Source organism: Dipodomys merriami, unplaced genomic scaffold (genome assembly GCF_024711535.1).
Source record: "Dipodomys merriami isolate MVZ:Mamm:240054 unplaced genomic scaffold, mDipMer1.0.p SCAF_43, whole genome shotgun sequence".
NCBI classification, from domain to species: domain Eukaryota; kingdom Metazoa; phylum Chordata; class Mammalia; order Rodentia; family Heteromyidae; genus Dipodomys; species Dipodomys merriami.
Window position 1 is genome coordinate 7,597,259 of NW_027205937.1, and position 14,751 is coordinate 7,612,009.

General features: G+C 45.4%; 1 long non-coding RNA gene across 1 annotated transcript in view; it reads right to left on the minus strand.

Annotated features, from left to right (window-relative positions):
* Positions 1 to 3,095: 3,095 nt before the first annotated feature.
* LOC138807732 (uncharacterized) overlaps positions 3,096 to 14,751 on the minus strand; it is a 127,394-nt gene continuing 115,738 nt past the window's right edge. The window contains exons 2-3 of the long non-coding RNA XR_011366249.1: positions 3,380 to 3,482; positions 3,096 to 3,211 (exon numbers count right to left, since the gene is read on the minus strand). This is a non-coding gene — a long non-coding RNA (uncharacterized lncRNA). The remainder of the gene's footprint in view (positions 3,212 to 3,379; positions 3,483 to 14,751) is intronic.

A 14,751-nucleotide genomic window follows, 5' to 3' on the forward strand; every position in this document is an offset into this window, starting at 1 on the left:
CCCTAACCCTCACACTAATCCTTACCCTCACACTAACACTAACCCTCAAACTAACTCTAACCCTCACGTGAACCCTAACCCTACCCCTCACACTAACCCTCACCCTAACCCTAACCTTAACCCTCTCCCTAACCCTAACCTTAACCTAACCCTCACCCTCACCCTAAACCTCATTGTCATCCTAACCTTCAACCTAACCCTAAGCCTCACACTAAACATCACCCTAACCCTAACCCTATTTGTAACCCTAACCCTAAACCTCATCCTAACACTAACCCTCACATTAAAACTCAACCTCACCCTAACCCTAACCCTCACCCTCACCCTCAGCCTAACACTAACCCTAACCTTAACCCTCACCCTAACCCTAACCCTCACACTAATCCTTACCCTCACACTAACACTAACCCTCAAACTAACTCTAACCCTCACGTGAACCCTAACCCTACCCCTCACACTAACCCTCACCCTAACCCTAACCCTAACCCTCTCCCTAACCCTAACCTTACCCTAACCCTCACCCTCACCCTAAACCTCACTGTCATCCTAACCTTCAACATAACCCTAAGCCTCACACTAAACATCACCCTAACCCTAACCCTATTTGTAACCCTAAACCTAAACCTCATCCTAACACTAACCCTCACATTAAAACTCAACCTCACCCTAATCCTCACTCAAACCCTAACCCTTACCTTAACCCTAACCCTCACCCTCACCCTAACCCTAACACTAACCATAAACCTCACCCTCACCCTAATCCTCACCTTAAACTTCACCTTCACCCAAACCCTCACTGTCACCCTAAAACTCACCCTAAACCTAACTCTCACCCACATCCTAACCCTCACCTGGATCTGAACCCAAACCCTCACCCTAAAGCTCACTCACACCCTAAACATCACCCTAACCCTAACCTCACCCTAATACTAACCCTAACCCTCACCCAAACCTTAACCCTCACCCTAACCCTAACACTCAACCTAATCCTCCCCAGAAAACATACCCTAAACCTTAACTAACCCAAACCATCACCCTATACCTCACCCTGGCCCTAGGCCTCACCCTAACCCTAATGCTAACCCTAACACTAACCCTCACCCTCACCCTCACCCTCAGCATAAACCTAAACCTTACCCTAATCCTAACCCTAATCTTCACCCTCCCCCTCCCCCTAACCGTATCCCTAAATCTAACCCTCACCCTAACCCTAAACCTCACCCTAAGCCTAAACCTCACCCTAACCCTAAACATCATCTTCACCCTAACCTTCACCCTAACCCTAACACAAACACTAACACTCACCCAAACCCTCCCCCTAACCCTCACCGTAAAACTAGCCCTTACCCTAACCCTAAACCTAACCCTCACCATAACTGTAACACTCCCCATCCCCCTAACCCTCACCGGCATCCTAACCCTCACCCTAACACTAAACCCCATCCACACCCTAACTCTCACCTGAACCCTCACCCTCAATCTAATCGTCAACCTCACCCTAAAGAAAACCCTAACCCTCACCCTAACCCTAACTATAACCCTTACCCACACCCTAACAATCACCATCACCCTAACACTCAGCCTAATCCTAACTCTCACCCACACTCTAACCCTAATCTTCACGCGAACCCTCACCCTCACCCTAAACCTAACCCTAACCATAACCATAACCTAACCATCACCCTCACCCTTACCCTCACCCTAACCCTTACCCTCACACTAACCCTACACCTAACCCTAATCCTCACACTAACCCTAACGCTAACCCTAACCCTCAACTTCACCCTAACCCTTACCCTCACCCTAAACCTAACCCTAACCCTGACCCTTACCCTCACACTAACACTAACCCTAACCCTACCCATCACCATAACCCTCACCCTCACCCTAACCCTCACCATCACCCTAACCCTCAACCTCAACCTAACCCTAACCCTAACACTAACCCTAGACCTCACACTAACCTTAACCCTAATCTTAACCCTCACCATCACCCTAAATCTCAGCCTAAAAATTACCCTCAACCTAACCCTAACCCTAACCCTCACACTAACCCTAACCCTCACCCTAACCCTAACCCTCACCCTAACCCTAACCCTACCCCTCACCCTAACCCTAACCCTAACCTTAACCGTAACCCTAACCCTCATCCTCATGCTAAACCACACCGTCACCATAACCCTCACCCTAATCCTAAATCGCACCCACACCCTAACCCTCTCCTTCACCCGAACTCTCACCCTCACCCTAACCCTCACCCTCACACTACACATCACCGTATACCTAACACTCAGACTAATCCTAAATCTAAACCTCACCCTAACCCTAAATCTCACCCTAACCTTCACCCTCACCAAAATGCTCACCCTAACCCTAACCCTAACCCTCACCCTCCCCTTTACCCTAAACCTATCCCTAACCCTCACCCTAACTCTAAACCTCACCCTAACTCTATCCCTCACACTCATCCTAACCTGCACCCTAACCCTAACACTAACACTAACCCTCACCCTAACCCTCACCCTTACCCTAACCCTAACCCTAACCGTAACCCTCACCCTATCGCTCACCCTAACCCTAACCCTAATTGTTACCCACACCCTCACCCTAACACTCACCCTAACCCTAACCCTCACCCAAACCCTAATCCTCATCCTAACCCTAACCCTCACACTCACCCTAACCCTCACCTTAAACCCAACCCTACCCCTCACCTTAACCCTCACCCTAACCCTCACCCTAACCCTCACGCTCAACCTAACCCAAACTCTAACCAACACGGTCACCCTAAACCTCATCTTTTTTTTTCTTTATTTTATTTTATTTTATTTTATTTGTGAACATACTGTACAGAGGGGTTACAATTACATGGGCAGGATAATGCGTACATTTCTTACCAAGCATTGCAGCATCCTGTCCCGACCTGCGGACTACAAGGAGGGCAGTGAACCTAACCGAGAAGGAATGAAGGGACAAGAGATACGAAGAAGGACAGCAAGACAAGGATTCTGATCAAGCTGCCAATTTTTATTTTTCACACAAGGGTATTTATATGCTTGGACTTACAGCGTGGTGCAAAGGTGGTGGTTAGTAGATTTAGGGCGGGTGAAAAGGTGGTCGTTAGTAGCTGCAGGGTGCTTACTTTAGGGCTTGGTGAAAAGATGGGATTCTGTAAACTCAGCCTCAGGTTGTTCCAGTGAGAGAGTTAAGCCTATAAAGTATGAATGACTTAACTTTTGGCTCCCAACAACATCCTCCTTTGTTTATCCTTCCCATCCCTTCCCAGCCTCCCCCCTTTCCCCCCAGTCCCAATCCTCTGCCGCCCCCCACCTCCCCGCACAAACATTGTAAAGCTCATTATGGACATGACAAATGGTACTTCTCATTGTTGCAACAGGTCCACCTGTATCCTTAAGCGAATTGTTTTTCCCCATCTCCTCCACAAGTTATACTGCCATCAAATAAAGTGCAAGCAGGGGTTACTGTGGGGGAGGGACATAAAAAGCAACAAAGAAATAATCTTATAAATGCGTTAGAAACACATGCATGAAAGAAAAAAAACATTAAAATACATATCTAATTGATCAGTCTCCTAACATCACATTATCTGACCTTTTCCGCTTAACTCATATATATACTAGATATTGCAAATAAGGGAAACCATGGGGCCTATGTTTCTTTGGGCCTGTCTTACTTCGCTTAATATAATTTTTTCCAAGTCTTTCCATTTCCTAACAAATGGGGCAATGTCATTCTTTCTGATGGAGGCATAGAATTCCATTGTGTATATATACCACATTTTCTTGATCCATTCATCTACTGAGGGGCATCTGGGTTGGTTCCATATCTTAGCTATGGTGAATAATGCTGCAATAAACATAGTTGTTCTGCTAGCTTTAGTGTGGTCTTGTTTGTAAACAATTGGGTAAATGCCCAAAAGTGGGATTGCTGGGTCATAGGGGACTTCTATGTGGAGTCTTTTGAGGAACCTCCATACTGCTTTTCAAAGTGGTTGAACAAGTTTATATTCCCACCAACAATGAAGTAAGGTTCCCTTGTGTCCACATCCCCTCCAGCATCTGTTGTTGTTAGAGTTCTTGATTTTTGCCATTCTAACTGGAGTGAGGTGGTATCTCAATGTTGTTTTGATTTGCATTTCTTTTATGACTAGGGAGGTTGAGCATGTCTTCATGTGTATATTGGCCATTCTTCTTTCTACTTCAGAGAAGTTTCTCTTTAAGTCTTTCGCCCACTTGTTTATTGGGCAGTTGTTTCTTTGAGGATTTGTTGTTGGGGGGTTTAATTTTTTGAGTTCCAAGTATATTTTAGATATGAGACCCTTGTCCTTTGTATGGCTAGTAAAGTTCTTTTCCCAATCCGTGGGTTTCTATTGATCTTGCTAGCTATGACCTTTGCCATGCAAAAGCTCTGCAACTTTATGCAATCCCATTTGTACAACCTTTCTTTGATTTGTTGTATTTCCGGTTCTCTATTCAGAAAATTTCGGCCTGAGCCAAGGAGACCTAGGCTTTCTCCTATTCCAGTCTGTAAAGTTTTCAGAGTGTCTGCTTTGAGTTCAAGGTCTTTGATCCATTTGGAGTTGATTCTGGTGCAGGGTGATATATAAGGATCTAGCTTTACTTTTCTACAAGTGGTTAACGAATTTTGCCAGCACCATTTACTGAAGAGGCTGTCTTTGTTCCATTCTATTGTTTTAGCTCCCTTATCAAAGATGAGATGGCTATAGGTCTGTAGGTTCATTTCTGGGTTTTCGATTCTATTCCATTGGTCCTGAGGTCTGTTCTTATGTCAATATCAAGCTGTTTTGATTACTATGGCTTTATAGTAGAGTTTGAAATTTGGTATTGATATTCCTCCAGCAGTGTTCTTTCCGTTGAGGAGCGCTTTTGCTATTCGGGGTCTTTTATTGTTCCATATGTATTTTTGGATTGCCTCTTCTATTTCCTTGAATAATTAGATTGGAATTTTGATAGGTATCGCGTTGAATTTGTAGATAGCCTTGGGAAGTATTGCCATTTTCACGATGTTAATCTTTACAATCCAGGAGCATGGGAGGTTTTGCCATTTTTTAAGTTCTGCGTTGATTTCCTTTTTCAAGATTTTAAAGTTTTCATCACGGATATCCTTCACAACTTTGGTTAACTTAATTCCTAGGTATTTTATTTTTGTGCGGCTATTACAAATGGAGTTTCTCCCATAAACAGGCCCCCATAAACAGGCGGGAGTTGCAATCCTAATATCAGATAAAATAGACTTCAAATTAAAACTCGTGAGAAGAGATAAAGAATGTCGCTACATACTAATTAAGGGATTTCCCTTTCAGGAGGTTATTACAATTCTAAATATCTACTCGCCAAAAAGTGGAGCACACAAATTTATCCAAGAAACACTACTTTCCCTCACATCCCATATAACTCCAAAGACAATAATTGTTGGGGATTTTAACACACCACTCTCCCCACTAGATAGATCAACTTGGCAAAAACTCAACAGAGAAGCCACAGATCTAAACAGCTGCATAGATCAACTAGATTTAACAGATATCTACCGAACATTTCACCCAGCAGCATCAGAATACACGTTTTTCTCAGCAGCACATTGAACATTTTCTAAAATAGACCACATTTTAGGCCACAAAGCAAACTTGTCCAAATTCAGAATCATTGAAATTATACCTTGCATTCTCTCTCATCACAAGGGAATAAAATTAGAACTCAACACCAAAAGCCACCTAAGAAAGTCTGGTATCACATGGAGGCTGAACAACACACTCCTGAATCACGAGTGGGTCATGGAAGAGATTAGAAAGGAAATTCAAATGTTCATGCTACTCAACAAAAATGAACACACAAATTACCAGCTCCTCTGGGACACAGCAAATGCAGTACTCAGAGGCAAGTTTAGAGCACTGAGCTCCTACATCAACAAATTGGAGAGATCTGAAACCAACAATCTAATGACACACCTAAACCTCCTTGAAAAAGAGCAGCAAGATAAACCCCAATCCAGTAGACGGTAATAAATAATTAAAATTAAATCAGAATTAAATGAACCAGAATCCAAAAAAAACTATAGAAAGAATCAACAAAACAAAGAGTTGGTTTTTCGAAAAAATTAACAAAATTGACAGACCCTTAGCAAATCTTATCAGAAAAAGGAGAGAACACACCCAAACAAATAAACACAGAGACGAGAATGTAAATATAACCAAGGAAACAACCAAGATTCAAAACATTATAAGGGAATACTTCTCAAAACTTTCTGCTAATAAGTTTGAGAACTTGACAGAAATGGACCTTTTCCTAGCAAATATTGACATGCCAAAACTAAACAAAGATGAGTTAAACCAGCTTAACAGGCCCATATCAAGCGTTGAAATAGAAACAGCAATAAGAGACCTTCCAGCTTAGAAAAGTCCAGGACCAGATGGTTTTACAGCGGAATTCTACAAGGCCTTCAAATAGAGCTCACACCAATATTCCTCCAACTCTTCAATAAAATTGAAAGAGAAAGTTCACTACCGAACACATTCTATGAAGCCATCATAACCCTCATCCCAAAACCAGGCAGGTACTCATCAAAGAAAGAGAACTATAGACCCATTTCTTTGATTAACATTGATGCAAAACTTCTCAACAATATATTGGCCAACCGAATACAACAATTCATCCAAAAAATCATACACCATGATCAAAAAGGTTTCATTTCAGGGATGCACAGCTGGTTTAATATACGCAAATCAATAAATATTATTCATCACATCAACAGGAGCAAGAATAAGAACCACATGATTATCACAATATATGCAGAAAAAGCATTCGACAAGATCCAAAACCCCTTTATGATAAAGGTTTTGGGAAAATTAGGAATCCATGGAACATTCCTCAATACAATAAAGGCTGTATATGACAACCTACAGCCAGCTTTATACTTAATGGTGAAAAACTAAAGCCATTTCCTCTTAACTCAGGAACAAGACAAGGATATCCACTCTCTCCACTTCTCTTCAATATAGTATTAGAATGCCTAGCTACAGCAATAAGACAAGATGCAGACATAAAGCGGATCCAAATAGGGAAAGAAGAAATAAAACTCTCCCTCTTTGCAGAAGACATGATCTTGTATTTAAAGAATCCCATAGACTACGCCCCCAAATTACTCAAGCTAATAAAAACTTTGGCAAAGTAGCAGGGTATAAAATTAACCCCCCAAAATCAATGGCCTTTCTGTATGCAAACAATGAGAAAAGTGTGGCTGAAATTAGGAAAGCAACTCCATTTGTAATAGCCTAAACCTCATCTTAAACCTAACTTTTACCCTCACCCTAACACTAACCCTAACCCTAACACTAATCCTCACACTAACCCTAAACCTCACCCTCACCCTCACCCGCAGCCTAATCCTAAACCTAAACCTAATCCTAAGGACAACCCTCACCATCACCCTCAGCCTCAACCTAACCCTATCCCTAACCCTAACCCTAACCCTAACCCTCACCCTCAACAAAACCCTAACCCTAACCCTCACGCTCACCATCACCCTAACCCTAACCCTAACTCTCACCCTAGCCCTCCCCCTAACCCTAACAATCACACTCACCTTAACCCTCACCATCACCCTAACAATATCCCTCAACCAAACACAAACCCTCACCAAAAGGTGAACCCTCACTCTCACCCTAATCCTCACACTCAGCCTAAACATCACCCTAACCCTAAACCTCACCCTAACCGTAAACCTCATCCTAGCCCTAACCCTCAACTAACCCTTTCCCTCACCCTAATCCTCACCCAAAACCTAACCCTAAACCTTGCCCTAACCCTAACCCTCACCTTAACCCTTACCCTAACCCTAAGCCTGACCCTAAACCTTACCCTCACCATAACCCTAACAATAAACCAAACACTCACACTAACCCTAACCCTCACCCTAACCCTAACCCTACCCTCACCATAACCCTCACCCTAAACCTAACCCTAAAACTCACACTAACCCTAACACTCACCCGAACACTCAACCTCACCCTAACCCTCACCCTCACCCTAGACATCACCCTAAAACTAACCATCACCGAACCCTAACCCTAACCCTCACCCAAACCCTAACCCTCACCCTATCCCTCAAACTCACCCTAATTCTCCCCCGAAACCAAAACCTAACCCTTACCTAACCCAAAAGCTCACACTAACCCCTACCCTCACCCTAGACCTCAGCCTAACCCTAAACATAACCCTAACACTAACCCTCAACCACAACCTCACCCTCACCCTCAGCATAAACCTTAACCTTACCCTAATCTGAAACCTAAAACTCACCCTCCCCTTCCCCCTAGCCCTAACCATAACCCAAAATCTAACCCTCACCCTAAGCCTAACCCTCACCCTAAACCTAACCCTCATCTTCACCCTAACACTTACCCTAACCCTAACCCTACTACTCACCCTAAGCCTCACCCTAACACTTACCCTAACCCTAAACCTAACACTCACACTGACCCTCACCCTAACCCTAACCCTAAACCGAACGCTCACCCTCACACTAACCTTCAACTTCACCATAAACATATCCCTAACTCTATACCTCCCCCTAACACTCACCCTAAACCTTACTCTTACCCTAACCCTAACCCTAACCCTCACCATAACCATAACCCTCACCCACACCCTAATCCTCACCCTCACCTGAAACCTAAGCCTAACCCTAACCCTAACCATAACCCTCACCATAACCATAACCCGCACCCTCACCCTAACCCTCATCGTCACCCTAACCCTCACCCTAACCCTAAACCTCATCCATACCCGAACCCAAACCCGAACCTGAACCCTCGCACTCACACTAATCGTCAACCTCTCCCTAAACATCACCCTAAACATTAACCCTAACCCTTACTCTAACCCTCACCCTAACCCTAACTCTCACCCTAACCCTCACCCTCACCCTAATCGTCACCCTAACACTAACACTAACCATAACCCTAACCCTCACCCTCACCTTTACCCTCAACCTAATCATCACCCTCACCCTAATCGTCACCCTAACACTAACCCTAACCATAACCCTAACCCTCACCCTCACCCTTACCCTCAACCTAACCCTTACCCTCACCCTAACCCTAACCCTAATCCTCACACTAACCCTAATTTAAACCTAACCCTCACCCTGACCCTAACCCTTCCCCTCACCTTAACCCTAACCCTAATCATGACCCTAGCACTCTCACTAACCCTAACCCTCACACAAACCCTTACCCTACCCCCCAGCCTAACCCTAAACCTAACCCTAACCCTAACCCTCACCCTCACTCTAACCCTAACCATAACCCTCACCTCACCCTAAGCCTCACCTTCACCCTAATCCTCAATCTAGCCCTAATACTCAACCTCACCCTCACCATAACCCTAACCCTAACCCTCACCCTCACCCTCACCCTTACCCTAACCCTAACCCTCACTCTAATCTTAACCCTCACCCTAACCTTAACCCTCACCCTAACCCTAACCCTAACCCTCACCCTCACACTAACCTAGCCCTCACCCTCAAAGTAAACCTCACCCTAACCCTAACCCTAACCCTCACATTAACCCACCTTAACCCTAACCCTCAACCTAATCCTAACCCTCACCCTCACACTAACCCTGACCCAAAAACTTTCCCTAACCCTTAGTCTAACCCTAATTCTAACCCTAAGCCTAACCTCACCCTAATCCTAAACCTCACCCTAAACCTAACCCTCACCCTCACCTTTAGCCTAAACCTAAACCTAACTTAATCCTAACCCTAAACCTAATCCTCACCCTCACACTCACCCTCAGCCTCACCCTAACAGTAAGCCTAACCCTAACCATCACCGTCACACTCACACTAAACCTAACACTAACCCTCACCCTAACACGCTCCCTAACCCTAACCTTCACCTTAAACCTAACCTTAAACCTTACACTCACCTTCACCTTCACCCTCACCCTAACCCTCACTCTAACATTTACCCTCATCCTCACCCTAACCCTAACCTTAACCCTCAACCTAACCATAACCCTCACACTAACCCTAACCCTAGCCCTAACCATAGCCCTCACCCTAACCCTAACCCTAATCCTAACCCTCACCCTAACCCTTACCCTAACCCAAAACCTAACCCTAACCCTCACCCTCACCCTTACCCTAACCCTCACCCTTACTGTAACCGTCACCCTCAACCTAACCCAAACCCTAACCCTAACCCTTAAACTAACCGTCACCCTCACCCTAACCCTAAACCAAACCCTAAACCTAATCCTAACCCTAACCCTAACCCTCACCTTTACCTTCACCCTCACCCTCACCCTAACCCTCACTCTAACATTTACCCTCACCCTCACCCTAACCCTAACCTTAACCCTCAACCTAACCGTAAACCTTCACCCTAACCCTAACCCTAACCCTAACCATAGCCCTCACCCTAATCCTAACCCTAATCCTAACCCTCACCCTAACCCTTACCTTAACCCAAACACTAACACTAACCGTCACCCTCACCCTTACCCTAACCCTCACCTTTACTGTAACCGTCACCCTCAACCTAACCCAAACCCTAACCCTAACCCTAAAACTAACCCTCACCCTCACCCTAACCCTAAATCGAACCCTAAACCTAATCCTAACCCTAACCCTAACCCTCACCCTAAACCTAAACCTAACAATAAACCTAACCCTCACTGTCACCCTTAGCCTCACCCTAAACCTAATCCTAACCCTCACCGTCACCCTTACCCTAACCCTCACCTTAACCCTAATCCTGACCCACACCCTAACCCTTACCCTAACCCTCACCCTCACCTAACCTTCAGCCTCACCCTAAATAATACCCTAACCCTAAAACTTAACCTAACCGTAACCCTCATCCTAATCTTAACTCTCACCCTAACCTTCACCCTCACCCTAATTCTCACCCTAAACCTAAACTTAACCCTAAACCCAACCCTAACCCTCAGCCTAAAACTACCCCTAACCCTAATCCTAACACTAAACCTCACACTCAGCCTCAGCCTAACACTAACCTTAATCCTAAACTTCACCCTAATTCTCACCCTATCCCTAACTCTAACCCTCACCCTCACCCTAAGCCTAACCCTAACCCTAACCCTCACACTAACCCTAACCCTCACCCTCACCCTAACCCTAACCTAAACCTAACCCTCACCCTAACCATAACCCTAAACCTAACCCTCACCCTCAACCTAGACCTCACCCTAACCCTAACGCTAATCCTAACCCTAACCCTAACACTCACCCCCACCCTCACCCTCAACCTCAACATCAGCCTAAAACTAACCCTAAACCTAATCCTAACACTAAACCTCACACTCACCCTCACCCTAACACTAAAATTAACCCTAAATTTTACCCTAACTCTCACCCTATCCCTAAATCTAACCCTCACCCTCACCCTAACCCTAACCCTAACCCTCACACTAACCCTAACCCTAACCTTAACCTCACCCTAATTCTAACCCTAACCCTAAACCTCACATTAAAATTCTCCCTAACCCTAAACCTAACCCTAACCCTCACCCTCACCCTAATACTCTCCCTAACATTTACCCTCACCATAACCCTAAACCCAACCCTAACACTCACACTAACCCTAACCTTTACCCTGACCCTAACTCTACCCCTCATCATAACCATCACCCTAAACCTAACCCTAACCCTTACAGTAACCCTAACTCGCTCGAAAACCAACCCTCACCCTAAACCTCACCCTCACACTAAACCTCACCCTAACCTTAACCCTTACTCTAACACTCACCCTCACCCTAACTCTAACCCTCAACCTCACCCTAACACTCAATTTCACCCTAACCCTAACCCTAACCCTAACTGTAACCTTCACCCTAACCCTAACCCTCAACCACACCCTGACCCTCACATTCACCCGAAACGTAACCCTTACTCTAAACCAAACCCTAAACCTAAACCACATCCTAACCCTCATCCTCACCTGAAACCTCATCCTCACCCTAACATTCACCCTCACTGTAAACATCAGCCTAATCCTAAACCTCACCCTAACACTAACCGTAACCATCACCCTCACCCTCACCCTGATCCTCAGCCTAATCCTAAACCTAACTGTAATCCTAACCCTAACCCTCACCCTCACCGTAACCCTAAGATTAACCCTAACCCTATTCCTCACCCTAAACCTAACCCTAACCCTCACCCTCACTCTAACCCTTATCCTAATTCTAACACTCACCCTCAACCTCAGACTAACCCTAAGGCTAACCCTAAACCTAACCCTCACCCTCACCCTAACCCTAACACTAACCCTAACCCTCAGCCTCACTCTCAACCTTACCCTAACCCTCACCCTCACCATAACCCTCACCGTCACCCTGACCCTCAACTTAACCCTAAATCTTACCCACAGCCTAAAGTTCACCTGAACCTGAACCCCTCACCCTCACCCTAAACCTCACCATCACCCTAAACATCACCATAACCGTAACCGTAACCATAATCCTAACCCTCACCCTAAGCCTAACCCTCACCCTAAACCTAACTCTAAACCTAAACTTCACCCTCACCCTCACGCTAACCCTTACCCTAACCCTCAACATAACTCTAAACCAAACCCACACCCTAAGCCAAATCCGAACCGGAACCTAAACCTCACCCTAGCCCTAAACATCACACTTACCCTAACCCTAACCCTAACCCTAAACCTCCCCCTAAGCCTAACTCTCACCCTAACCTTCACCCTCACCTAATCATTACCCTAATCATAACCCTAACCCTAACCATAACAATAACCCTAACCCTCACCCTCAGCCTTACCCTCACCCTAAACCTTACCATCACAATAACACTAACCCTAAACCAAACCCTCACACTAACCCTAACCCTAACCCTAAAGCTCACCCTCATCCTCACCCTAACCCTAACACTAAATTTAATCCTCATCCTAACCCTAACCTCACCCTAATCTGAAACCTAACCTCATCCTAACCCTAACCCTAAACCTCAATCTAAACCTAACCCTCACCATAACACTAATCCTAAATCGAATCCTCAAACTCACCTTCACCCTAACCCTAATCCTAAACTTATACCTAAACCTAACCCTCACCCTCATCCCTACCTTAACCCTAAACCTAACCCTAAACCTCACCCACACTCTAACCCTAACCCTAACCCTAACCCTAACCCTAACCCTCACCCTTACCCTAACCCTACCCCGCACCCTAAACCTCACCCTTACCCTTACCCTAATGCTAACCCTTACCTAATCCAAAAAGTAACCCTCACCCTCATGCTAACCCTCACCCTAACGCTAACCCTATCCCCTATCATAACCCTAACCCTCACCCGCACCCTCAACCTCAGCCTAAACCTGAACCTAAGACTCACCCTAACCCTAACACTCACTCTAACCCTAACTCTCACAATAACCCTAACCCTCACCCTAAATCTAACCCTCACCCTAACCCCAATCCTAAACCTTACCCTCACCATAACCCTAAACCTAAACCTAACCCTAACCCTAACCCTAAACCTCACCTTTACCCTAACCCTCACCCTACACCGTAACCTCAACATAACCCTAAACTTAACCCTAACCCTCACAGTAACCCTAAACTTAACCCTAACCCTAACCCTAGCCCTCACCATAACCATCACCCTAACCCTCACCCGAACCCTCACACTACACCTAACCCTCACCCGAAAACTAACCCTCACCCTAAACCTCACCCTCAACCTAAATATCACCCTAACCCTAACCCTTACCCTCACCCTAACTCTAACCCTAAACCTCAACCTAAAGCTAACCCTCAACATAACCCTCACCCTCAACCTAATCCTCACCCTAACCCTCACGCTAACAATTGCCTACCCCAAAACCTCACCCTCAACCTCAACTTCACCCTAAACCTCACCCTCACCTTAGGCCTCACTGTAAACCAAAAGATAACCCTACCTCTAACACTAACCCTCACCCTCACCCTCAGCCTAACCTTATTCTAACCCTAATCCTAACCCTAACACTCACCCTCACCCTAAACCTAAACCTAACACTAACCCTAACCCTAAACCTAACCGTCAACCTAACCCTAACCCACACCTTCACCCTAACCCTCACCCAAACCCTAACCCTAACCCTAACCCTCCCCCTAAGCCTAACTCTCACTCTAACCTTCACCCTAACCCTAATCATTACCCTAACCATTACCCTAACCCTAACCATAACAATAACCCTAACCCTCACCCTCAGTGTTACCCTCACCCTAACCCTTACCCTCACCCTAACCCTAACCTTAACCTAACCCTCACACTAACCCTAACCCTATCCATCACACTCACCCTCACCCTAAACCTCAACCTAACCCTAAACCTAACCCTCACCTTCACACTCACCCTAACCCTAACCCTAACCCTCACCCTCACACTAACCCTCATCCTAACCCTTACCCTCAAATTAAACCTAACTGTAACCATAACCCTAACCCTCACACTAACCCTAAACCTCCCCCTAACCCTAACCCTACCCCTCACACTAAACGGCAGCCTTACCCTAACCCTAACCCTAGCCCTTACCTAACCCAAACCCTCACACACCCCCTCCACCTAACCCTCACCCTTACACTCACCCTCACCCTAGCCCTCACCCTAATCCTAACCCTAACTCTTATCCTAACCCTAACACTCAGCCAAAACCTAAACTTAACCCTATTCCTAACCCTAATC